This window comes from Chiloscyllium plagiosum, unplaced genomic scaffold (genome assembly GCF_037043375.1).
Source record: "Chiloscyllium plagiosum isolate Xiang-an unplaced genomic scaffold, Cpla_swu_hap1 HiC_scaffold_17, whole genome shotgun sequence".
In the NCBI taxonomy this organism is placed as follows: domain Eukaryota; kingdom Metazoa; phylum Chordata; class Chondrichthyes; order Orectolobiformes; family Hemiscylliidae; genus Chiloscyllium; species Chiloscyllium plagiosum.
In genome coordinates this window covers 18,199,594-18,225,499 of record NW_028270155.1, presented here as the reverse complement: position 1 = coordinate 18,225,499, position 25,906 = coordinate 18,199,594, and the positions used below count along the sequence as shown (strand labels likewise).

The 25,906-nt window shown below is 44.4% G+C and overlaps 1 protein-coding gene across 4 annotated transcripts in view; it reads right to left on the bottom strand.

The window, feature by feature from the left end:
• Positions 1-25,906, bottom strand: part of gse1b (Gse1 coiled-coil protein b) — a 693,846-nt gene that overhangs the window by 476,101 nt on the left and 191,839 nt on the right. The window contains exon 1 of one of the 4 annotated variants that reach the window (XM_087995728.1): positions 7,032-7,333. The exons of the other annotated variants lie outside the window; for them this stretch is intronic. The gene's annotated coding sequence lies outside the window, so the exon portion shown is untranslated. Of the gene's footprint in view, positions 1-7,031; positions 7,334-25,906 lie in introns of those variants that run through there. 4 annotated transcript variants of the gene reach the window in all.

Genomic DNA, 25,906 nt, shown 5'->3' with positions numbered 1-25,906 from the left:
GTGTTGTGTGATTTTTAACTCTGTCTGCCCCAGTCCAACATCATCAAGAATAGTGTAGCTTTCCCAGAGTCCTGGCTAGCAACACTAAAAGAGATCATCAGGACGTTTATCTCAATGCTGTTTGTGAGAGCCTGCTGTGCAAAATTTGACTGAAGGGCCTCCTACATTAAATCAATGGCAAAACATCTAAATTGCTTCATTGGCTGTAAAGTACTTTGGCATGTCATGGACTGCAGAAAGGCATAATGTAAATGCAAGCTCTTTCCACAGTGAGGAATTGATTTTCATGCTGATAAGCACCAAAGGAGATTAACCTGGGGCCAAATTCACAGATCATCTTAAAGAATGGTTCAAACTTACAATGGGAAACTCAGAGAACAAGAGAAAATAGGGAATTTATATTTCTTCCAATCTGAGCGATCCTCTATCACTTGGAAGCCTTTTGATGTTTGAAAAATTGGGAAAAGTTTCCAATATTTACATTTAATGGGTTACTAATATTTATGAGTTTGCCTTAATTCTTGTCCCCTAAAAGGTACATGCATTTTGAAAAGGTACATGCATTTTCCTGTCACCGTCTTAAAGATTACATCAAAAAAGGTGGTCAACATGGCCTTTAACCTAGCCTTTTTCATTCTTGTAATTGAGCAAATTCAGTCCCCAGGTCTGTGCTGAAACAGTCTGGATAGAGTTGAGGAGTTTCATCAGAAAGAAGGAAGAGAAAAAAATGACTTGCACTTAAGATACTGTATTTCTTCACCAATGGACATCTCAAATTGCTTTGCAGCCAATGAGGAATTCCTGGGATGTAATGTATAAGAAACATGTGCCATACAGCATGCTCACACAAATAGCAAATGATAATGACCAAATAATATGTTTTTTGTAGTTAAAAACATCATTGTCATAGAGTTTCAGAGCACACCCACAAAAAATAAGGCCCTTTGACCCATCAAGCCTGCACAGGTCGACAAAGGATAAATATTGGCTCAGGTCCTGGGTAATAATTCACTTGCTCTTCTTCAAAATAGGTTAGAGTCAAAAACACTGCAGATGCTGGAACCCAAGGTAGACAAGCAGGAGGCTGGAAGAACACAGCAAGCCAGGCAGCATCAGAAGGTGGAGAAGTCAACATTTCGGGGGGTTAGGTCTGACTTCTCCACCTCCTGATGCTGCCTGGCTTGCTGTGTTCTTCCAGCCTGCTGCTTGTCTACCTTCTTCAAAATAGTGCCAGCGAATCTTTCACATCCATATGATAAGGTGGATAGGTTCTCCTCTTGTCTGACCCTCAGCACAGGTCAGGACAGTCTTTTGTCTGGCACATGCATCAAGAACCGGCTAGCTCACAGGCAGGCATGCTACCCTCTCAGCAACGGCTAATACCTTTAAATCTCAGGGCCTCTAGATTAAAACACAATCAGAAAATGTGTTGGGGATTTGATCAATTGATTGAGTTTTTAGAGATTTTATAATATGGAAAGAAACCCTTAGGCCTATCATTACCAGACTAGTTATCAACAGTCTATCTATTCTTAGCCCACTTTCCAACACTTAGCTATGGCAGTTCAAGCTCTTATCTAAATAATACTTCTTAAATCTCTTGAGTATTCCTGCTTCTACCATCAGTTTAGGTAGTGAGTTCCTAATACTTTCCCCTGGTTACTCATACTTTCTCCTCCTGTACCCTCTCTCTGCCCCTCATAAATCTGGACATCTCAATTGGCTCTTCCTCAGCCTCCTCTGCTCTAAGCCAAACAATCCCCACCTACCATCTAGTCTCTCTTCATTGCTAAAGGTGGCGCCCTCTGCTGGAGTATGTGAATGTTATGTTAGGAAGCATGGAGGTCATCTGTGAGGCCCTGCACAGTTAAACTGCCTTAAGCCAAGAAAGGCAAGCTGTCACAGCCCATGAGAGCTACCAGACCCGAAGAGAGGCTCTGCAGACAGAGGGAGGAAAGTAGTGAATTTTAAAAGCCAACTAATACTTAAAAGTCTTCAACATGAGCATTCACAACTTTAAAAACAACCACATCGATACCAAGATCAGTTCTGAATAAGTGTTCAGACAGGAGACACTCAGGAACTGCCACAAGGTGTCGCTCACCTATAACACCTTAAGCGGATGTAGGCCACTCAGCACATCAAGTCTGTTCTACCATTCAATGACATCACAGCTAATTTGATAATCCTCAGCTCCACTTTTCAGCTTTTTCTCCATGACACTTGGATTGGTCATCTAGATTGGATCCCCACACGAAATAAACAACTGCGGTAATCCAAATGACCTCAGTACCAGGAACAAGGACAATTATTCACCAGAGCTGCTCCTCCTGATCACCATCACAGAGGAATAGACATTGGGTGAGTGGAGGATGTGCACAACTCCTACACTTCAAACAAAAAGATGTGCAGTAAAAATTTGTTATTTGGTACTCTACGAACCAGCATACTTCAGTAACCGGAATTTCAGTTAGGTTGCTCTTTCAGATCTGGATTGGTTCACTTCTGTTTGGATGTGAGCATAAGAGGTGTGGTTAGTAAGTTTCCAGATTACATCAAAATTGGAGGTGTAGTGGACAGCGAAGAGGGTTACCTCAGAATACAACAGGATCTTGATCAGATGGGCCAATGGGCTGAGGAGTGGCAGATGGAGTTTAATTTAGATGAATGCGAGGTGCTGCATTTTGGGAAAGCAAATCTTAGCAGGACTTATACACTTAATGGTTAAGGTCCTAGGGAGCGTTGCTGAACAAAGACCTTGGAGTGCAAGTGCATACCTCCTTGAAAGTGGAGTCTCAGGTAGGTAGGATAGTGAAGAAGGCGATTGGTATGCTTTCCTTTATTGGTCAGAGTATTGAGTACAGGAGTTGGGAGGTCATGTTGCGGCTGTACAGGACATTGGTTAGGCCACTGTTGGAATATTGCATGCAATTCTGGTCTCCTTCCTATCAGAAGGATGTTGTGAAACTTGAAAGAGTTCAGAAAATATTTACAAGGATGTTGCCAGGGTTGGAAGATTTGAGCTACAGGGAGAGGTTGAATCAGCTGCGGCTGTTTTCCCTGCAGCATCGGAGGCTGAGGGGCGACCTTACGAAGATTCGTAAAATCATGCCGGGCATGGATAGGATAAGTAGACAAAGTTTCTTCTCTGGGGTGGGTGAGTCCAGAACTAGAGGGCATAGGATTAGGGTGAGAGGGGAAAGAGATAAAAGAGACCTAAGGGGCAACTTATTCACGCAGAGGGTGGTACATGTATGGAATAAGCTGCCAGAGGAAGTGGTGGAGGCTGGTACAATTGCAACATTTAAAAGACATCTGGATGGGTATATAAGTAGGAAAGGTTTGGAGGGATATGGGCCGGGTGCTGGCAGGTGGGACTAGATTGGGTTGGGATATCTGGTCGGCATTAACAGGTTGGACCAACGGGTCTGTTTCCATGCTGTACATCTGTATGACTCTAATCCCTTAAAATCTAATGCTTGTTCCCGTCAACCCAAAACTCTTGCAATTGTTTTAAAAAGAAGTCAAAGTCACAGACTGTTAGTGATCTGTAGCCTGTCCCTTTTAGTTTGGTCTCAGTAGACCCTCTCAGTTCTGCAGCCCTACATTTCTTCAGCACCACTCGGTAGATTCACTCTGCAACTTCCTTGCCCCTCAGCTCCCACCTCAAAGGGTACTGGCATTATTGATGGACCATTCTAGCCCCCCACACACACGGAATAAAAGAATTGAGACTTTTTTTACTGTGCAGTTGCCCTGTGAACAGTAGCCACTTGATGAGCATGCTAGAGGAGCTGCTGCTACATACATAACTATACTGACTGAACTGAAGTTTATGTTGCGAGCTGTGGTTAAGGGTACACACTCCCTCTCCAGTAATTCAAACACAGGATCTAAGCTGTCAAGGGGGTAAACAGCCTTGATTGTCATAAAGACAAGAGGCTGAATGGTGTCTCATGTTCCACTGACACTCCTGAGAACTACTGAGTGACTGCTGCACAGTTGAAGATGCCATCTTTTGAATGCAACATTAAACTGTGGTCACCATCTCCCGATGGAATTACTTGAAGAACAGGAGAGTTCATAGAATAGAACACCTACAGTGTGAAAGCAGGCCGTTCGGCCTATCAAATCCACATCAACCCTCCGAAGAGCATCCCATGCTATCCTTGTAAACCAACATTTTTCATGGCCAATCCATCTAGCCTGCACATCCCTGGACACGATGGGCAATTTAGCATGGTCAAAACGGGGTAAAAACAATGACTGCAGATGCTGGAAACCAGATTCTGGATCAGTGGTGCTGGAAGAGCACAGCAATTCAGGCAGCATCCGAGATCAGGCAAAATCGACGTTTCGGGCAAAAGCCCTTCATCAGGAATAAAGGCAGAGAGCCTGAAGCATGGAGAGATAAGCTAGAGGAGGGTGTGGGTGGGAAGAGAGTGGCATAGAGTACAATAGGTCAGTGGGGAAGGAGATGAAGGTGATAGGTCAGGGAGGAGAGGGTGGAGTGGATAGGTGGAAAAGGAGCTGGGCAGGTCGGACAAGTCCGGACAGGTCAGGGGATCGAGTTGCTGGAGGTTAGAAGCTAGGATGAGGTGGGGGAAGGGGAAATGAGGAAACTGTTGAAATCCACATTGATGCCCTGGGGTTGAAGTGTTCCGAGGCGGAAGATGAGGCGTTCTTCCTCCAGGCGTCTGGTGGTGAGGGAGCTGCGGTGGAGGAGGCCCAGCACCTCCATATCCTCGGCAGAGTGGGAGGGGGAGTTGAAATGTTGAGCCACTGGGCGATTTGGTTGATTGGTGCGGGTGTCTCTGAGATGTTCCCTAAAGCGCTCTGCTAGGAGGCACCCAGTCTGCGCCTCCTAGCAGAGCGCTTTAGGGAACATCTCAGAGACACCCGCACCAATCAACCAAATCGCCCAGTGGCTCAACATTTCAACTCCCCCTCCCACTCTGCCGAGGATATGGAGGTGCTGGGTCTCCTCCACCGCCGCTCCCTCACCACCAGACGCCTGGAGGAAGAACGCCTCATCTTCCGCCTCGGAACACTTCAACCCCAGGGCATCAATGTGGATTTCAACAGTTTCCTCATTTCCCCTTCCCCCACCTCATCCTAGCTTCTAACCTCCAGCAACTCGATCCCCTGACCTGTGCGGACTTGTCCGACCTGCCCAGCTCCTTTTCCACCTATCCACTCCACCCTCTCCTCCCTGACCTATCACCTTCATCTCCTTCCCCACTGACCTATTGTACTCTATGCCACTCTCTCCCCACCCACACCCTCCTCTAGCTTATCTCTCCACGCTTCAGGCTCTCTGCCTTTATTCCTGATGAAGGGCTTTTGCCCGAAACGTCGATTTTGCCTGTTCTCGGATGCTGCCTGAATTGCTGTGCTCTTCCAGCACCACTGATCCAGAATTTAGCATGGTCAGTCCACCTAACCTTCACATTCTTGGAATGGAAACTGGACCACTCAGTGGAAACCCATGCAGACACAGGGAGAATGTATAAACTCCACACTGACAGTCATCCAAAGCTGGAATCAATCCTGAGTCCCTGGCACTGTGAGGCAGCAGTGCCATCCACTGAGCCACCATTTTCCCAGTGCTCTAGTCAACAGTTGCCCCTCAACTTACACCACAAGAAAAAACAGCTGGAGAAACTCAGCTGATCTGGCAGCATCTGGGGAGAGAGAAACAGCTAACTTTGAGTCCAGTCAGAGTCTTATTCAGAACTGGAATCCAAAGAAAAGTCATTGGACTCAAAACAACAACTGTTTCTCTCCTGTCAGATTCTGCCGGACCTGCTGAGTTTCTCCAGCACTTTCTGGCTTTATTTCAGCTTCCTTAGTACTCTGCTTTGGATGTCACTAAAGACTGGTCATCATCCATTCAGTCTTGAGGGACCTTGTCGCGCGGAAATTGACAGCGATGCTCGTGGTATTACAAGAACACGTCAAAAAAGTAGCTGTAAAACATTTCGGGGGGGGGGGGGAAAGAGTTGTCAAAGGCGCCACTTAAATGCAAGTCCTTTTCTTTCAGGCAGACAGCAGTGAATTTTTTTTTGATAACAAAGATCCTGCTGCAAACATATTATTTGCAGCTCACGTATTCCCACCAGTACTTAAACCGTTTGTGCTAAACAGTCGTCAGTCACAAGTAACTTCTCAAACCCTGTAAGACTGAGACCTAGTTTAACGCGTGTAAAACAAAAACTGCGACGGTAGCTGGCCACTCCTCCCCAGACTGCAATAGTGAGAGAGGCCAGCAAGCCCGCACAATTCATACAGAAACGCTCATTTCAAAAGCAAGCGAGCACCTCCTTTCATTTTGCAACCTGTAGCTCCACAGATTTCAACCCACTGGCTCCCCCCACGCTCAACACACCCATCTCTCTGCTGACACTCTGGTTAGGTTTACATTCATGTGTTCCAGTTATTGCTCAAGCAACAATGGTACATTTTGCAATACCAAATGTCTTTCCACCCCCCCACCAAAAAAAAATCTTACATTAACTCTTGCAGAAAAGGCAAAAAGGCAATACGTGGAATTCCTTGTCAGTGCAACTCACATCTTACAGTCATTCTGATTTTACTTATTTTTTTAAAAAAAGAAACGCTGCCAAATCTCACTCTGAAGTCGCATTGAGACGACAAAGGAGGCACAGGCTTGATTAGAAAATACTGTAATTGTGCCTCAACACTGACAATTAAATGCAGAACGGTTGAGACTGGAGGTGAAGGCACAGCAGTCCTCCAGCTCAGACCTACTTCTCAACTCCTTCAATGTTAAACCAAGTTCGGTGGGTGTGGGGGGAGAAGAGGCTTCCTGCCTGACTTCAACAAATAGCAGTGGAAAAACTTTCTCCCCCCCCAATCACCCCCGTCAACCTTGGCACAGCCCAGAAAAATCCCCATCTTTTTTATTATATCCACACACATACACGCTGGCCAAACATAACCTCGCCTTCAAGTCAAGGAGTTTAGTCACAAGTTGCAAACAACAGCAAAAAAAAGCTTTTCTTTCTCACCTGGACCCAGGCTCCTGTAGATAGTTGAACCCAAATAGAGTTCCCAATCGAGCAGCAAAACTCTTTTCGATGTCAGTATATCTATGTTTATCTAAACACACACATATACAGCTCTCACTCTACAGACACAACGAAATTTCTCTATTTGAGATAGATATAAAAAAATCAGAGGATCCTCAGGAGCTTCCCCTCCTTAAGACACTGGACTTACAGAGGAAAATCAGAGACGGCAAGCCAAAGCTGACACAACAAAGAACTAGTGAAAACAAAAGAAACATATGGCCCTAGTAGCAAAAGGCCTGTAAATTAAACATAAAGAGGAGATTAGATAATGAATGTGTATTCACATGCAGAGTTTTGCCTGAGGTGGAAGCTACCATCCGTTGAGGGGGTGGCAGGGAGGGAGCTGTCAGCACTCACAGCACAGATTTAGAGCACAAAAGACTTCGTAACTGCCAAATGAACTGAGCCATTGGGGTGCACCCCATCATTAACTCAACCAGAAACGACTGGCACGCTTTCATCTGGATAGGAATGTGTTCTTGATATTCACTGCCAGACTGGAACTACCTGCTCTGCAAAATCCACTGCTCCACCACAGACTACCAGCTGCTGTGGGCATATGCATAGTTGGACTTCTAATGTCTAATAGGATTATAAAACTCCACTTCTTTCTGTTAGGGTTTGTGACAAGCCACTTGTACCCCTGGCCTACTGATAACTTGTCCTGCCTAATTCAGCCTGTCTTCCATCAACCCTCTCGTTTTTGTTGCCCTGTTTAACAATGCACAATTCAATTTTTCACAGAAAAAGAAAAACTGCTTATTTGTTTCGGAGAATGTGCCTTGACATTCTTACAGTGTGTTAGACAGTGGAGACAAATTGACCTCCTTCACAATTTGGAGAGGCAGGTGAAGACTGCACAGCACAAAACACTGGCACCATTTCTTTTCAACACTTCAGCTGCCCCAACACACACAACCTGTAACTAACAGTTCATTTACTGCAGCACTCTCACATAACCTTACACACACGCACAGTTACTATACTCCTACTCGTAAGACACAAGGAAATTGTTTGTAACAGGCTCAACTCTGGCATTCCCTCCCTCAAACATGCTGCCTGCCTCTCTTTAGACACACCTGAAACCAGGCTTCTGGTCACTTGTCCTGGTATATTCTACGTGAGTAGGTGTGAAATTTTGTTTTGAGAATGCTCCTCTAAAACACCTTGGAGTGATTTTCTACATTAAACTTGTGTTGCTATTGACTTGAACATTAGGAAGTCATTCAGCCTAAGATTAATTCTTTCTTGAGCTCAACCTCATGGTTAGAGTATGAGGTGATGCCCTTGCGTAGGACAAATAATGATGAGTGTTGGGACCCTGGAAGCACTGAATATCTGCGGGACCTTGGTTTGCATGTCCACCGGTGCCTTAAGGTAGTGGGACAGGTCAATAAAGCGGTTAAGAAGTCATATGGGATACTTGCCTTTATTAGGGGAGAAAGTGAGGTCTGCAGATGCTGGAGATCAGAGCTGAAAATGTGTTGCTGGAAAAGCGCAGCAGGTCAGGCAGCATCCAGGGAACAGGAGAATCAATGTTTCGGGCATAAGCCCTTCTTCAGGAATGATCTCTACAAGATCTCTCCACGCTTCAGGCTCTCTGCCTTCATTCCTGAAGAAGGGCTTATGCCCGAAACATCGATTCTCCTGTTCCCTGGATGCTGCCTGACCTGCTGCGCTTTTCCAGCAACACATTTTCAGCACTTGCCTTTATTAGCTGTGGCATAGGGTTTAAGAGTAGGGAGGTTATGCTGGATTCTGGATTAGTGGTGCTGGAAGAGCACAGCAGTTCAGGCAGCATCCAAGGAGCAGCGAAATCGACGTTTCGGGCAAAAGCCCTTCATCAGGAATAAAGGCAGAGAGCCTGAAGCGTGGAGAGATCTTGTAGAGAGAGGAGGAAAACTTCTTCAAGGCAGGAATCCTTGCAAGAGGATTCGCAGTAGGGTTAAAATCAACGAGGTAAAAACAATGACTGCAGATGCTGGAAACCAGATTCTGGATTAGTGGTGAACTGTGTAAAAAGATGGCTAGGCCAGAGCGATAGTATTGTGTCAGTTCTGGAATCCACATTATAGGAGGGATGTGATTACAGTGGAGAGGGTGCAGAGGATATTTGTAAGGGTGTTGCCTGGGCTGAAGAGTATTGATTACCAAGAGAGATTGCACAGACTGGGGTCATTTACCTTGGAGCAGAAGAGACATGATAGAGATGTATAAAATTGTGGGAGCTTAAATAGGGTACATGGACAGAAACATTTCCCCTTGGTGGATGGATCAATGACAGGGGACATAGATTTAAAGTAAGGAGCAGGAGGTTTATAGGGAGGAGTTTTTTTCACGTTGAAGTGGGAGTCTGGAACTCACTACCTGTAAAGGTGGTAGAGTCAGAAATACTCATAGCATTTAAGAATTATTTAGATGTACACTTGTGATGCCAAGGCATACAATGTTATGAGCCAAATTTTGGAAATTGGGATGAGAGTAGTTAGGTGATTGTTTTTAATTGTTCCAGATTCGATGGGCTGAAGGGCCTTTTTCTGTTCTGTAGACTTTTACCATTCTAAAAGTACTGAATCCTAAGCACTACATACTTCAGTGGCTGCTAAGTGCATTGGGACTAAGGTCATGAAAAGGGAGCTATGTAAATGTAACTTCTTTCTTCATGAACCTCTTTTTCAAACTGGCTATGTAAATGTGATACTTCCCCAGTGACTTTACTCATTTGTTTTTGTAAACGTTATAGATCCACCTTGAATATGGCACACCTAATCTTCTTGGGCATCTGTCACATTGAGCAGTGAAATATAGGTCTTTCATTTTCAAACCTAAGATGTATTCAAAAATTATTAGAAACAAGCATGGAGTAGTAATACACTTTTTTAAAACATAAATACCTGTTGAATTGTTCTTCTGCTTTCAATTAAGAGGCCAAAGATCATAATCGACTTGTAGTTCAGAGACAATGTGAACCTTATCTAGGTGCTGTTCTCAGGGTGGGGTTTGATGAGATGCTGCTTTGTTTGTGTTGTGTATGCAAGCTACTGTATACAGTATTTAAGGTCAGTGGTTCTGACATTTCTTTGTTTGAGGAGTCCTTTTGTAAATTGATTAATAATCACAGACTTCCATTTGAATGATAAAACTACAGAATTCTCAGAATGCTAATGTTCTCCATGATAAAATGACTTCTACAGTACATCATTTTTAACATGAGGTTCAGTGATATCAGTAAGCTGGGTGTGCTTGTTGCTTCTCACTTTTCTGAATGGAAGGACAGGTAAAGAGGAGGCGCTGTAGTGGTAAGATTACTGAATGCGTGATTCAGAGCGATTACTCTGAAATTATAGGTTCAAATCCCAGTACAGCAGCTGGTGGAATTTAAATTCAATTAATAAATCTTGAATATAAAGCTAGTCTGAATAATTGTGACCATGTTGCACAGACAAATTTGCTCACCAATGTAACTTAGGGAGTGAAATTTGCTGTCCTCACTTGGTATCGTCATTCAGCCATCGAATCTGCTCCACCGTTCAATGAGATCATGGAAGATTGCTTAATCCTCACCTCCACTTTCCTGCCTTTTCCCCATACTGATTAAAATGTGTCCATCCAAGCCTTGAATATATTTAACAACCCAATCTTGATAGCCCTCTGTGATAAAGAATCCCACTACTCTCTGAGAGAAAATAAATCCTCATCTCTGCCTTAAATGGGTGACCTTTTACTCTGGGATTATGCCCTCTCATCGTAGACTCTCCCATGAGGGTAAACAATTTCTATGCATCTAACTTGTCAAGTCCCATGAGAATCTTAAGTGTTTCAATAAGGTCTCTCAATCTTCTAAACTCCAATGAGTACAAATCCAACTTACTCAACCTCTCCTCACAAGAAAATCCTTTCATATCCGGGATCAGCCTTGTGAACCTTTACTGGACTGCATCCAATGCCAGTACACCTTTCCTTAGATGAGGGGAACAAATTATTCACGATATTCCAGCTGTGGTCTGATTATAGCACTTTGTAGTGCTTTAGCAAGGCCTCCCTATTTTTATAGTTGAAAAGTGTGGCGCTGGACAAGCACAGCAGGTCAGGCAGCATCCAAGGAGCAGGAGAGTCGACATTTCAGGCATAAGCCCTTCATCAGGAATGTGGAGAGGAAAGGGGGCTGAGTGATAGAAAAGACAGTGGAGGGAGGGGGGGAAGGTAGCTGGGAAGGTGAAAAGTGGATGCGGGGGGTAATAATGATAGGTCGGCGGGGAGGGTGAAGCGGATAGGTAGGAAAGAAGATGGACAGGTAGGACGGTTTGTGAGGGCAGTGCCGAGTTGGAGGGTTGGATCTGGGATGAGGTGGGGGAGGGGCAGGGATTTGGAAACTAGTGAAGTCTACGTTGATGCCATGTGGTTGAAGGGTCCCAAGGTGGAAAATGGGTCTTTCTTCTACCAGTTGGTGGGTGGCTAGGATTTGGCAGTGGAGGCGGCCCAGGACTTGCATGTCCTTGGGGGAGTGGGAGGGGGAGTTGAAGTGGTCAGCCACAGGGTGGTGGGGTTGTTTGGTGCGTGTGTCCCAGAAATGTTCCCTGAAATGTTCAGCGAGCTGGTTTCCGATCTTTATACTCCATTCCCTTTGAAACTTAAGCCATAATTCCAGTTGCCTTTCCTAGTACCCACAGAATTTGGTCATGAGCTTATTGTGATTCATGCATGAAGATCCCATATCCCTCTGTGTTGCAGCTTTCTGCAGTCTTTCCCCATTTAAATAATCTTCAACTCTTCTATTCGTCCTGCTACAGAACATTATCTCCCATTTTTCTCATGTTGCATTCTACCTGCTAAGCTTTTGCCCATTGGGCTTAACCAGCCTATATTCCTCAGCAGACTCTCCATGTCATCCCCACTAGTTGCTTTCCAAATCTATTTTTGTGTCTCCCACAAATGTGGCGATAGTACATCCAATTCATTAATGTTTTCTGTAAATAATTATGGCTCCAATACTGATCCCCTTGGCATTAAACAAGTTACCATGCTGCCATCCTGAAAATCTCTATCATTTATTTGTTAGCTAATTCTCCATCAATGCTAATATATTACCCTTACCACTGTGGGCTTTTATGTTATTAAGTTTCCTTAGGAGCAGTATCTTATTGAATGCCATTTTGAAATCCAAATATATTACACCTGTTGTTTGCCTTTTATCTGGCCTACTTGCTATCTCCTCAACAAAATGTAATAAATATGTTAGATATGATTGTCTCTTCATGAAGCTAAGCTGACTCTGCTTGACTATATTATGTATTTTTAAATTCTTTGCGATCACATCCTTTATAATAGATTTACATTGTCCCTATGACAGATGCTACTCTAACTGCTATAGTTACCTGTTTTCTGTCTCCCTCCCTTTTTGAATAGGGTGTTACAATGGCAGTTTTTGACTCATAGAATCCTAGAATGTGGAAGCAGACCATTTGGTCCATCAAGTCCACACTGCCTCTCCAAACAGCAACCTATCCAGACCCACTCCATTTCTGCAACCCTGTATTTCCCATGGCTAATCCACCCAACCTGCACATCCCTGGACATTATTGGCAATTTAGCATGGCCAATCCACCCTAACCTGCACTGTGGGAGCAAACCTGAGCACCTGGACTAAACTCACACAGGGAGAATGAGGGTGGAATCAAACCCTGGTGCTGTGACGGAGCAGTGCTAACCACTGTGCCACACCGTGCCCTACAATGGCACTTTAGTCAAAATCTAAGGATTCTTAGAAGATTAATGTTCAAGTGCTCATTTTCTAAAAAATCCAAGGATGCAATCAGGTTCAGGGGACTTATTAACCATTAGTCCCATTAGTTTCCGAGGTGCTTTTTCTCTGAAGATGATTATTACGTTTAATGCCTCCCTCTTCTTTAGCCCCCTGATTATTTCACCTTTTTAAACTTTTCCATGAATCTATGCCACATTGTAAGTTTTCGTTCAATTTGATACTTCCTTGGTTAACTATGTTGGTTTATCATCTTCCTAGAGTCCTTCTTCTCTGGGAATTTGTTGGGGATCATGAATTATTTCCTGGCCTAAAACTAACTTCACGCCCAGAGATTTCCTCTTAACTACTTCTGAAATGATGCTTGCAATATATAGCAGACGGGCAACATTGCTGAGTCTGCCAGTGACGCACGAAACCCTAAAAAGGTTAAAGAAAAGAAATAAGTCTGTCTAGCCTTCGCAAAACCACATGGAGAGTAGGAGCCCAGAGAAAGCATGAGAGGAGGGGGAAAGGAGGAGGACTATGTAATGCAGTGCTGTCCATGTGGTTGCAGGTCATATTTACAATATTCATTTACGTTTTATGTCAAACATTTTCTGACGCACCCAGCTTGAGGGGTTTTACCAAAGTTCCCAGTTCCTCAGTGTAACATAGCAGGATAGCCTCAGAGAGTGGCCCTTCCACATTAAGCCCCTCCAGAGGTTGACCCAAGCTTTAGTGCTTTCCCACAGAGCCCTGAACCTTACAATGAGCCAGGTTCCAACACTTGGTCCACTTGCACTGGAAGGGGTTTTGGCTAAACCAGGGTGTCTTTCATCAGCAGTGGTTGTTGCGTAACTTGTAGGCATCCCTGAGGACAGCCTGTAGGACATTGCGTACTGAGCTTGCCTGGATGAGTGCATGTCCAAAAGTGCACAAGAACCTGACACCATTCAGGATAGAGCAGCCCACTTGACTGGCACACCACCCACCACCTTCAACATTCACTCCTTTCACCGTGGACAGTAGCAGCAATGTGTACAAGATGCACTGCAGAAACTCACCCAAGCTTGATTGACGACAGCATCCAAACTCTACTACCAAGGGCAGCAGGTGCATGGAAACGCAACCACCTGCAAGACCCCGACAATCCACACAGTATCCAAACTTGGAACTACGTGGCTGCTCCTTCTCTGGGGCTTGGCTAAAATCCTGGAACTCCTGAACATGGCAGTGTCTGTACCTGCCCCTTCATTGATTGCAGTGGTTCAAGAAGGCAGTTCCCCACTGTCTTTTCCAGGGCAATTAGGGATGGACAGCCCAGGCAGCAAAGCCCACATTCACTTCAAGAATCTTTTGAAAAATTGCTCAGGATATACATCAACATGGTTCCCTCTCTGGGAGCTGCTTCACAAGAGACATTCCATAATGACAACAGTCTCATCCCATGCACAGTTTCCATAAGGTTGTGTTGTTTAGATTAGATTAGACCTAATCTGTCTCCACACAGACTCCACCCAAGGCTGGAATCGAACCTGAGTCCCTGGCGCTGTGAGGCAGCTGCGTTAACCACTGAGCTGCCACAGAAGGTTGTGGACCCTCTAAATGCTCTCTGTGGAGGTCCTGTACCCAGGGGGGGAACCATACCTTTGATCACTTCTGGTAATCTCTCCACCAAAACAACTGGATAAAGGGAGGCAATGGGGTAGCAGTATTGTTAGTTGACAAATAACCAAGAGGCTTAGAGGCTCCGGGAACATGGGTTCAAATCTCATCGTGGTAGATAGTGTAATTTAAACTGATTGAACAAAATTGGAATTGAAAGCTATTTTTAGTATTAGTGACCATGAAACCATAAGTAATTGTTGTAAAGATCTACCTGACTCACTTCAAGGAAAGAAATCTGCCATGCTTACCTAGTCTGGCCTACATGTGATTCCAGACTCACAGAAATGGGATTGACTCTTAACGTCTACCTGAACAGCCCAGCAAGCCACTCAGACCAAGGGCGATTAGAGTGGGCAACAAATCTGACCAAGCTGGCAGCATTCACGTCTGGTGAAAGCATAAATAAAAAGATTATATCATCAAACCACACGGTCTGGTCATGACGACGCTGCTGTTTGTGCGGGATTGTGCTGTACAAAAATTGGTTGCCAAGTTTACTGCATCATAACTGTGACTAAACTTCAAACGTACGTCACTGGGTGGAAAGCAAATTAGGATATTCTGTGGTTCAGTGAGATGCCATTTAAATACAAGATTTTAATTTATTTACTTGCCCAGCACTGTAACAGGAAGGAGGAGAATGGTTCAGCTTGAAGATTGACAGCTGGCATTAAGACAACCTTTTACATTAGATTCTCCTGGAAACAGGTCCTTCGGCCCAACAACTCCACACCGACCCTCCGAAGAGTGACCCATCCAGACCCACTTCCCTCTGACTAATGCACCTAACACTATGAACAATTTAGCATGGTCAATTCACTTGACCTGCACATCTTTTGGACTGTGGGAGGAAACTGGAGCACCCAGAGGAAACCCACGCAGACACAGGGAGAATGTGCAAACTCCACACAGGCAGTCACCCAAGGCTGGAATCGAACCTGGGACCTTGGTGCTGTGAGGCAGCAGTGCTAACCACTGAGCCGCCATGCCACACGAGAACATCTATGTACAAAATCCAAATTAACAACTAGAAAGAGTATCTGAAAATGTTTTTTTTAATTGTACAATACATTGGGATTTTTTGATGTATATTCATTGACCTTTATTTCTAAAAATGTCCCTTGTTTCTCTGGTAACAGTTTTGATTCAGATGTGATTCTCATTTTGCTTTCACTCCGTGCCCTCCATTACCTTACCCATTGGATCGCTCTTTATAAACAAACTTTAGGTCGTGAATTTCGAACCAGAGGCGCAACACAGTTCCACCCCCACAGTTCCACACTCACTCAGCATCCACACATAAACCTGCTCCAGACAACAAAATTGAAGACAAGACTGGGCTCACTTGCAACACCCTCCACAACTGAAGAGGAACAGCAGGAGGCCATTCATCCCCTTCAAGCCCTTTCCACCCCTCATGTAGATCATGGCTGATCGGTGCCCCAAATCCATTTGCCTACTTTGTTCTTTGCTCAGAAAGTGAGCTGATATTCTAGAAATTTCAATTGAAGCCCCATATATGAAGTCTTCTGAGGGAGAGAATTTGAGTATCCACAACCTTTGACTTCCTGATTTTAAAAGGCCCAACTCCAACTTCAAGCTTGTGCCCTTCCCACTTTGACTTTAATCCTATATTTTGTTCTTTGCCAGTGAACCTTCGATATACCAAAATATCCTTGCAGAAATGTGGTGTCTAAATGGAACAAAGCACTCTAGGTGGGCTGTGACACAAGACTCGGTGTAACTAAATCATCACTTCCTCTCCTTTGCATTCCAAGCCTCTTGAGATATCAGTCAACATTTTAGATTTGTTTTAAACAACCTGTTCAGACATGTTCTGACACACCTCTGGAGCAGGTGGGATTTACACTCCTGGCTCCGAGGTGGGATGGTCAACATTTGGGTTACCTTTTGAACCTGCGCTCCAGTGATTAGTGTGTCTCTGTACTTGGTCATTCGAATCCCTCAGCATTCTCACGGAAAGCGTCTTGATTCCAAAGTGGATGACCTCAGATTTCTTTACACTGAATTCGATCTTGTCCTTTCGCTTAACTTGTCTCCATCTCTTTGTCGCATTCTGTTTCCACCAACGCAGTTGAAAGCATCCACTAAGTTGTAACCTGCAGCCTTACAAGGTACAACTCTTCATACGAGTGATTGATGCAGTTGGTTAATAGTTGAATCCTCAGTACCGATGCCCTGGCAACACCACACATCACAGTCTATCATTCAGAGAAGATTTCCTACATCCCAACCAATTATGAACCAATATCAAAAGGTTACCTCCAATTCTGAACACTTTTCATTGTATGTTTGGGCGGGATTTCATATCAAATATCCCTTGGAAAGACAGACAGCCTCCATTGGCTCTTTCCTGTTCACTAAGGAAGGAATCTCCTCAAAATTGCAGCTAGATTATTAGTCGGAGGTGACAAATTCATGTTGACTGTCTCTGATGAAGCTCATATTTGTTCAGGTGCTCAGTCACTTTGTTCCTGATGGTAGATCTCTGCCGCAAACTGTGACAGGTCTACCATTCCCTGGTTTCATTTCACAACAGCTTTGAGTGTATTGGTGGAAGACTATTCGAACAGGATAGGATAGAGATTTGAATGGAGGCATGGATGACAGAAGCATCAATCACAACAGTTGACTCAGCTCTTCCATAAATCCTGCATCGCTGCCATTGTGCTCTCTCTCTCTAGATATTTCACATGGTATCAGGGGAACGACTTTACCCATCATTAATGATCCCAAGAGGGTTAGGGGGCTGAATTACAACAGACATTGTGGAGCCATACTGGAGCTTTCCTTCTGCAGATATTGTTATAGCTCTCTGCAACAGCCTCTGCAATATCACAGGGGACCCGTGTGTTGTTGGTGTTCCCAGCCGCAGACAACAGGAACTCCCACTTGCTAACTTCCATTCCCACTTGGTCCCAGAGCTGCCTTCAGTTAAAATTAAGGGTCTTTCTCCCAAGGAGCAACCCAACCCCAGGAAGCAGAAACCAGCAATATCCTGTCTCCAAGTGAAGGAATAAAACAGAAATTTAGGGAAATATTTAATGGGATCTGTGGGAAAGAAACAAAGGTGAATGTTTCAGGTCAGTGATCTTTTCCCTCCATTGACCTGCTGAGTCGTTGAGGCATTTTCTATGTTTTGTGTCAGATTTCCAGCATCCACAGTATATTTTTGCTTGTGTATCAATCCAGTCGGTGGGGATCCAGTAAGTAACTCAACTGATAAGTAAGCGCAGAGGCGACAAAAGTCAGATTGTCAACCCAAACCCTGACAAGTCACTAACTCAGCCACAGCTGGAGTACTGTGACTGGTTCTGGGCACCACACGTTTGAGAGGATGTCGCCGGTTCAGAGAGGGCTCAGAAGAGATGGACTGTGTGGATAACAGGAGAAGGGACTGCAAGTTTTGCAAAGATCAGAGAAGCTAGAATTATTTGGCTAAGAGTTGAGAAGATAAAAAGAAGATTTAACTGGGGTGTTTAAATTCTGAGGACCTCTGATTAAATAGGGAAATAGAGACCGTTTTGACTAGCACGAGGGGCTCACAGATTTAAGATACAGTCTGTTCTGATAATAATGCGATGGTTCAGTTCTCACGCAATTTCACGTTATAAGAAAATCACACAAAAATCGCACCATTTAAACTAATGGGGCCAGAATCGTGTTATAGCCAATACAGGTAAGGAAAGTTCGCGTTTTATAAATAAGTCTAAATTCTTCAATCACATTAAAGCCAACTCACATTGAAGAAACATGCTTTATAGTAGAACCAACTGTAATTGCCAAAAGAAGGTGATTATGGGATTGTTTCGAAAGCAATGATTGCTATGATCTGGAATGTTCGGCTTCAAAGACTGTTGGAAGCAAATTTAATAGTAACTTTTCCAAAGGAACTGGATACTGAAATAACTACACAGAGACCAGTATCCCGTCACCAAGTTACCCTTTATTTACACTCATAGCCAGCCCTTAGACTTAGGAAACCTTCTGCAACTTCTGTTTCTGTCAACCAGAGCTCCCTGATTGACCCAGGTTACCAACCCCAATCAAGGATTTCCTAGTCAATAAGATCCATCTGAACCATGGTTTCAATCACGACAGATATATACTTGAATGTGACAAACCTGGAGGCTGGGGAGAAATAGCACAGGGAATGGATAAACTGGATTTCTCTTCAAACAGCTGACAGAGACATGTTACCTTCTGCATGTACAGTTCTTCCAGGTCATCAGTGATAGTAAATCTGATTTAGTTTACTTTCAGATCACTGTTGGTCGAACCCCAGACCAAGGTTAAGTAACAAGACACCACACCCAATCTGAAAACTGTTATTGTTGGACAATTACATTTAAAAGGCATCCAGATGGGTATATGCTGACAAATGGGACTACATTGGGTTAGGATATCTGGTCGGCATGGACTGAAGGGTCTGTTTCTGTGCTTACATATCTATGCCTCTATGACTCTGCCCATCTGTCTGACCATCGGCAGTTCTCCACCTTAGATAGTTCCTCGGGATCGAGGATGCCTTGCTTCTACTCGGTTACAATGGGTTCTGACATGACTGATAAATGCAATGTACAATCTGCAGTCCCTGCCATATGCAGGGCAGGGAGTGCTGGAAGATTGGCTTGATGAGGTGTTTGGACCTTAGTGCACTCTCTCCACATCGACTTCACCTCTGCATGCCCCAGGTGAAGTCTCCCAATGTGTTCAGCATCTTCCAAATTTTTTGCATTTTGGTTTCTTACATGCGACGTGCATGAAGTTTACTGATTGTTTTGTAACCCTTCGCAAATTAGCAGACAAGCACAGAGTGTACAGGTGTGCAGCTCTGCATCTGTTCAGTGCCCTTAGGTTGGAAATTTCATAACTAGGTGGTATATTTCTAAGTTATGTGGAGAAAGACTTAAAAGTGACCCAAGAAACAACTTTTTCACACGGTGTAATGCCAGAAGAAGTGGTTGCAGGGACAGTTACAACATGTAAAAGACATTTATACAGGTACATGAATAGGAAATTATAGGGATGTGGGACAAATGTAGGCAAGTGGGTCTAGTTTAGTTTCAGAAGCTTGGTCGGCATGGATTAGTTGGACTGAAGGGTCTGTTTTCATGCTGTGTGACTCTATGACACCATATTTCAATGGGGTTGCTTGATCCCTTCAGAGATGCTTTGAGGACAACACAAAAGAACCTTCTGGAGGGTCTCATACAGAGACTGAGTTCCAAGTGAAATAATTGTATTGGGAATCCAGTGTTAAGCATCCAAATGACACATCCTGCCCAGCGAAGTATTGGTTCTGAGTGATCAGCACCTCAATGTTGAGCACGTTGGCTTAGGAGAGGATACTGATGAGCGACCACCTTTCTTACCACCAGACTTAGAGGCTACCATGAATGTATTACTTCCCCAGTGCATTGTTGAGCCTGGTGTAAGTTGTCCAAGTCTCCGACGCATAGGCGAGCAAAGATCATTGATGTCCGGGATGCCTTGACCTTCATCCTGCCTTTGGGAGCCTGGTCATCAATAATCTTTTCCTTCGTCAGACAAAGGCTAAGCTGGAATGTCGGATGCAACAATGAAGTGCATGGCAACTAATGAAAAGGTCAGAAGATTACGGACAAAGCAAAAGGGCATTGCTGAGAATTTCATAACTTTTCCGGTGATACAGATAGGAGCTCAGGAAAACTGAGTGATCTTGTGGATTAGACACTGGCCTTTTCCCTTAGGAACAGTAGTTTCCATGGCACTGTCCTGGCCCTATGTGCTGATGTGCTTGACTCTGCTGCAGACAAGCTGACAGCCTGAATACTGTTTGTGGTGGGGTTCGGTGTGAAGGACACTAGTGGCTTGAGAAATGGTTATGTTGACTGGGCAGTGCATTTAAGTTGACACCAGAGCACAGGCTGATGGGAAACCACCCCGGAAGAAGCAATATCATTGTGTAACCGTATCATCTGCAGCACTGCCATCAAAGTTGAGCCTGTTATTAATAGCAATACTATAAGCTGACCTATTAAAAGGGGTCCCAGTAGTGAGATTTACTCTTTACAGGAACCATGCTTGTTAATTGACAGTGGAATGACTAATAATACAGCCTGAGTGAAATGCAGCTGGGTGGATCCACCTGCTTGAAGGCTGACCCTTGTTCACAGGCCCCTATTATACAATGTCAGGTCCCAAATAAATCATCGCTACATCAGTCACTGCAGCTAGTCTGGAGAGAAGCAAGGTGAGCTAAGCTACAGCAGCAAGCTCACACGATAGAAGGCTACCAAAATGTCTCAGCCTCCGTTCCTTCAGTATTTTTTAAAATCTATACTCCGATTAATCCCTGTCACCAACTCTCTCCCACTATCAACTACACCCCCAACTTCACCCTTGGCCAATATACACCCTTTGAGATAAAGTGAGGGCTGCAGATGCTGGAGATCAGAGCTGAAAATGTGTTGCTGGAAAAGCGCAGCAGGTCAGGCAGCATCCAAGGAACAGGAGAATCGACGTTTCGGGCATAAGCCCTTCTTCAGGAATGAGGAAAGTGTGTCCAGCAGGCTATTTCCACCCTCCCTCACAACCCCAGAAGGATCCAAAAATGTAAGAGGCACAAAAAAAAAGGGGGAGGCAACGGCCTAGTGGCATCATCGCTAGATTGTTAATCCATAGACCCAAGTAATGTTCTGGGTATGTGGGTTCAAATCCTGCCATGGCAGATGGTGGAATTTGAATTTAATAAAAATCTGGAATGAAGAGTCTCCTGATGGCAATGAAATTGTTCACTAATATTCTTCAAGGAGGGGAACTGCTATCATTCCCCAGTCTGACTTACATGTGACTCCAGACCCAAAGCAAAGCAGCTGACTCGTAACTGCCCTCTGGACATTTGGGATGAGCAATAAATGCTGGCCGAGCCAGTGATGCCCAAATCCCATGAATGAATAATAATTTTTAAAAAAGGAATACCATTGAATACAAATTGCTAATGTCTCCTTCACCCTCCACCTACCAGTACTTACACTACTGCCCAAACCCAGTTAGTAAAATGCTGATTCAAAGTTTGGGAGAAGATTTGTAGCTCGGATGCTCGTTGTTGTGGTTCTGTTCACCGAGCTGAGAATTTGTGCTGCAGACGTTTCGTTCCCTGTCTAGGTGATATCCTCAGTGCTTGGAAGCCTCCTGTGAAGCGCTTCTGTGATCTTTCCTCCAGCATTTGTAGTGGTTTGAATCTGTCGCTTCCGTTTGTCAGTTCCAGCTGTCCGCTGCAGTGGCCGGTATATTGGGTCTAGATCAATGTGCTTATTGATTGAATCTGTGGATGAGTGCCATGTCTCTAGGAATTCCCTGGCTGTTCTCTGTTTGGCTTGTCCTATAATAGTAGTGTTGTCCCAGTCGAATTCATGTTGCTTGTCATCTGGCGTGTGTGGCTACTAAGGAAAGCTGGTCGTGTCGTTTCGTGGCTAGTTGGTGTTCATGGATGCGGATCATTAGCTGTCTTCCTGTTTGTCCTATGTAGTGTTTTGTGCAGTCCTTGCATGGGATTTTGTACACTACATTGGTTTTGCTCATGCTGGCTATCGGGTCCTTTGTCCTGGTGAGTTGTTGTCTGAGAGTGGCTGTTGGTTTGTGTGCTGTTATGAGTCCTAGTGGTCGCAGTAGTCTGACTGTCAGTTTGGAAATGCTCTTGATGTATGTAGTGTGGCCAGTCCTTTGGGTTGTGGCATGTCCTCGTTCCGTTGTCTTTCCTTTAGGCATCTGTTGATGAAATTGCGGGGGTATCCGTTTTTGGCGAATACATTGTATAGGTGTTCTTCTTCCTCTTTTTGCAGTTCTGGTGTGCTGCAGTGTGTTGTGGCCCTTTTGAATAGTGTCTTGATGCAACTTCTTTTGTGTATGTTGGGGTGGTTGCTTTCGTAGTTCAGGACTTGGTCTGTGTGTGTGGCTTTCCTGTATACCTTTGTGGTGAATTCTCCATTTGGTGTTCTCTGTACCATCACGTCTAGGAATGGGAGTTGGTTGTCCTTTTCTTCCTCTCTAGTGAATCGGATTCCTGTGAGTGTGGCATTGATGATCCGGTGTGTGTTCTCTACTTAGTAGCCACATACACGCAGTTGACAAGCAACATGAATTCAACTGGGACAACACTACTATTATAGGACAAGCCAAACAGAGAACAGCCAGGGAATTCCTAGAGGCATGGCACTCATCCACAGATTCAATCAATAAGCACATCGACCTGGACCCAATATACCGGCTACTGCAGCGGACAACTGGAACTGACAACCGGAAGCGGCAGATTCAAACCACTACAAATGCCAGAGGAAAGATCACAGAAGCGCTTCACAGGAGGCTCCCAAGCACTGAGGATGTCACCTAGACAGGGGACGAAACGTCTGCAACACAAATTCCCAGCTCGGCGAACAGAACCACAACAGTAAAATGCTGAACCCCTTATCTCACTCCATCGTATATATATAAAGATACAGAAACCTGGAAAATAGGAGCAGGAACAGGCCACTTGGTCACTCATTCTAGATGATCTTGGCTGATCACACAATTCTGTCCTCTGTTCCCACTTCCTCTCCATACCCTTTGAACCCTTTAGCTCTAAGAGCTACATCCAACACCTTCTTCACAGCATTCAAAGTTTGGACAGATAAGTCCACAGACTCACCACCCTCTGGGTGAATGAATTTCTACTTATCCTCAATCCTGAATGGCCTACACCGTCGTCTTAGACTTTGACACTGATTCTGGGATTCTCAGACATCATGAGCATCCTTTCTGTGTTTACCTTGTCTAGTCTTGTTTGAATCTTCCAGGTTTCTATGAGATTTACCCCCACCAATAGCTTTCACTCTCAAATTCTCACGAACATAATCCTAACTGATCCAGTCTCTCTCCAAACATCAGCTATGCCATCCCAGGAGTCAGTCTGGTAAACCTTCCCTGCATTCTCTCAATAGGCAGAACATCGTTCCTTCAGATAAGGAGACCAAAACTGCACATAATATTCCAGGTGTGGCGTCACCAATGTCTTGTACAATTGCAGTGAGACATCCCTGCTCCTGTACTTGAACTGTCTGACTATGTAGGCCAACATACCATCTGCCTTCTTCACCACCTGCTGCTCCTGCAATCTTTCTTTCAGCAACTGGTGTACAAGGACACCCAGATCTTGTTAAACATTTCCCTTTCCCAGTTTATGGCATTCACTTATACCCATTCACTCAACTTGTCCAAATCACTCTGAAATATTTCATTGTCTTAGTAAACTGCTCTCTCATGATTGGTTTAACCTGACTGTCGCCATGCCTCAGGTGAGGGAAGACATAGAGAAGAACAGTCCCTCACGGTATCCTCAGCCGAAGAGGGAACAGAACCCATACTGTTGACATCACTCTGCTTGCAAACCAGCCATCCATCCAACTGAGCTAACTGACCTCCTTCTGTTCCATATATCTTTAATGGAAATATAAAAGGCTCTGAGGGGGTTTGGCAAGATAGTTGCTGAGGAGATATTTTCTCCAACAGGGGAATCTAGTACTAGGGGGCACAGCTTGAAGATAAGGGGTCTCCCATTTAAGATGGAGACAAGGTGAACTTGCTTTTCTCAGATGGTCATTAGAGTTTGGATTTGTCTTCCACAGAAAGCAGATTCAAGAGTGTGGTGCTGGAAAAGCACAGCAAGTCAGGCAGCATCCGAGGAGCAGGAAAATCAACGTTTCAGGCAAAAGCTCTTCACCAGGAATCATCAGGCTCCTTAGATACTGCCTGACTTGCTGTGTTTTTCCAGCACCACACTCTTGACTCTAATCTCCAGCAACTGCAGTCCTCACTTCCACAGAGAGCAGTGGAGGCTGGGTCATTGAGTACATTCATTAGTCAGCTTTCTGATTGACAAAGGAGTCAAGGGTTATGGAGGACATGCAGGAAATTGGAGGCAAGGCCGCACTCACATCAGCCATGATCTTATTGAATGACACAACAGGCTTGATGGGTTGAATGGCCTACTCCTACTCCTATCTCGTCTTATCTTATGATCTCCTCTCTTTCAGAGTCTCATGCATAGAATGTCAGATCACACCCTTTACTACAAGTCAAGTGACAGAATAAAAACACAAAGCTAAAACCCACAGCAACCCATCAATGTTATTTACAGGCCCACATGTTTGAAGAAAGCTCTCAATTTCTTAAATGTAGACAAGATAATCCAGGATAACATACATACACAAGACAGAAAAGGGATATGTCCATTTAATTTTAACTTATATTCCTATTGTCTCTCAACTGTGTAATAAATCAGCATAAAGAGTAATTGCCCATTATTGTGAGAGACTATTTCGTTCTCTCGGTAACCATGGCAAAAGTGTGTTGCCCTAAACAAAAGGGAGGCTAGAATGATGAAGACAAAGAAAATAAAATGTTTAGTACAGCAGCTCTTTTCTGTGAGGCTGCCTTTGGGAGACATACAAAAAGTGACTTACAGTGAAAAGCAACAGAAAGAGGCTTTTCTTTTACAAAGTACTTATAAATAACGCTGCATGTTACACCAGAGACTATTTACAAGGAGTGAAAGTGAGTGCTATGGAGAGTGCACTTTGTATGAGGGTTTGCATAATGCTGTTAAGGTGTTTTATATTGCATGAGGCCTGTGCTATTGCTGTTGATTTCTGGAAACACCAGCCTTAGACAACTGGCTGTAGATCAAATATAGAACCACTGCAGCTCCCTAACTGTGCAGCTCTGAGGTCCTTGGATATAAAGTGCCATATCCTGAAACTCACACCAAATTCCACCTCCTGCTGGGAGTCTTCCCTAGAAACCTGGCTTGAATTTAACCCTCAGCTGAGCTTGTAGGAACTTACTATGTGCAAATGGGCATTTAGTGTTTCCTAAATAACAATAGTGACTAATCATCAAAAACAACACTTCATAACATGTTCAGAGAATTCTGATGTTGTGAATGGCTCACTATATAAACCCAGATGTCTCTCTTCCATTCATTCTGGACTCTCTTCCTACTGTTGGTCAATTTTGGTTTATTTGGCACCGAGTTGTACAACACTGAGTCATGCAGGGCCAGGATGCACTGTCTCCCCTAGATCAGATTTGCTCTCTGACCTGTGCTGTGTTATTTATTCTCAGATGAGGCTGCCATAAGGGTGTTAAACTTTGGGCAAAAGTGAGGACTGCAGATGCTGGAAACCAGTTTAGATCAGAGTGGTGCTGGACAAGCGCAGCAGGTCAGGCAGCATCCGAGGAGCAGAAAATCGACGTTTCGGGCAATAGCCCTTCATCAGGAATCATTGGCACCGTTGAATTGGGACTCATGGTAGGCCAGCAGAACTCCTGTTTGCCTCTGTACGTGGTCATATTTGTC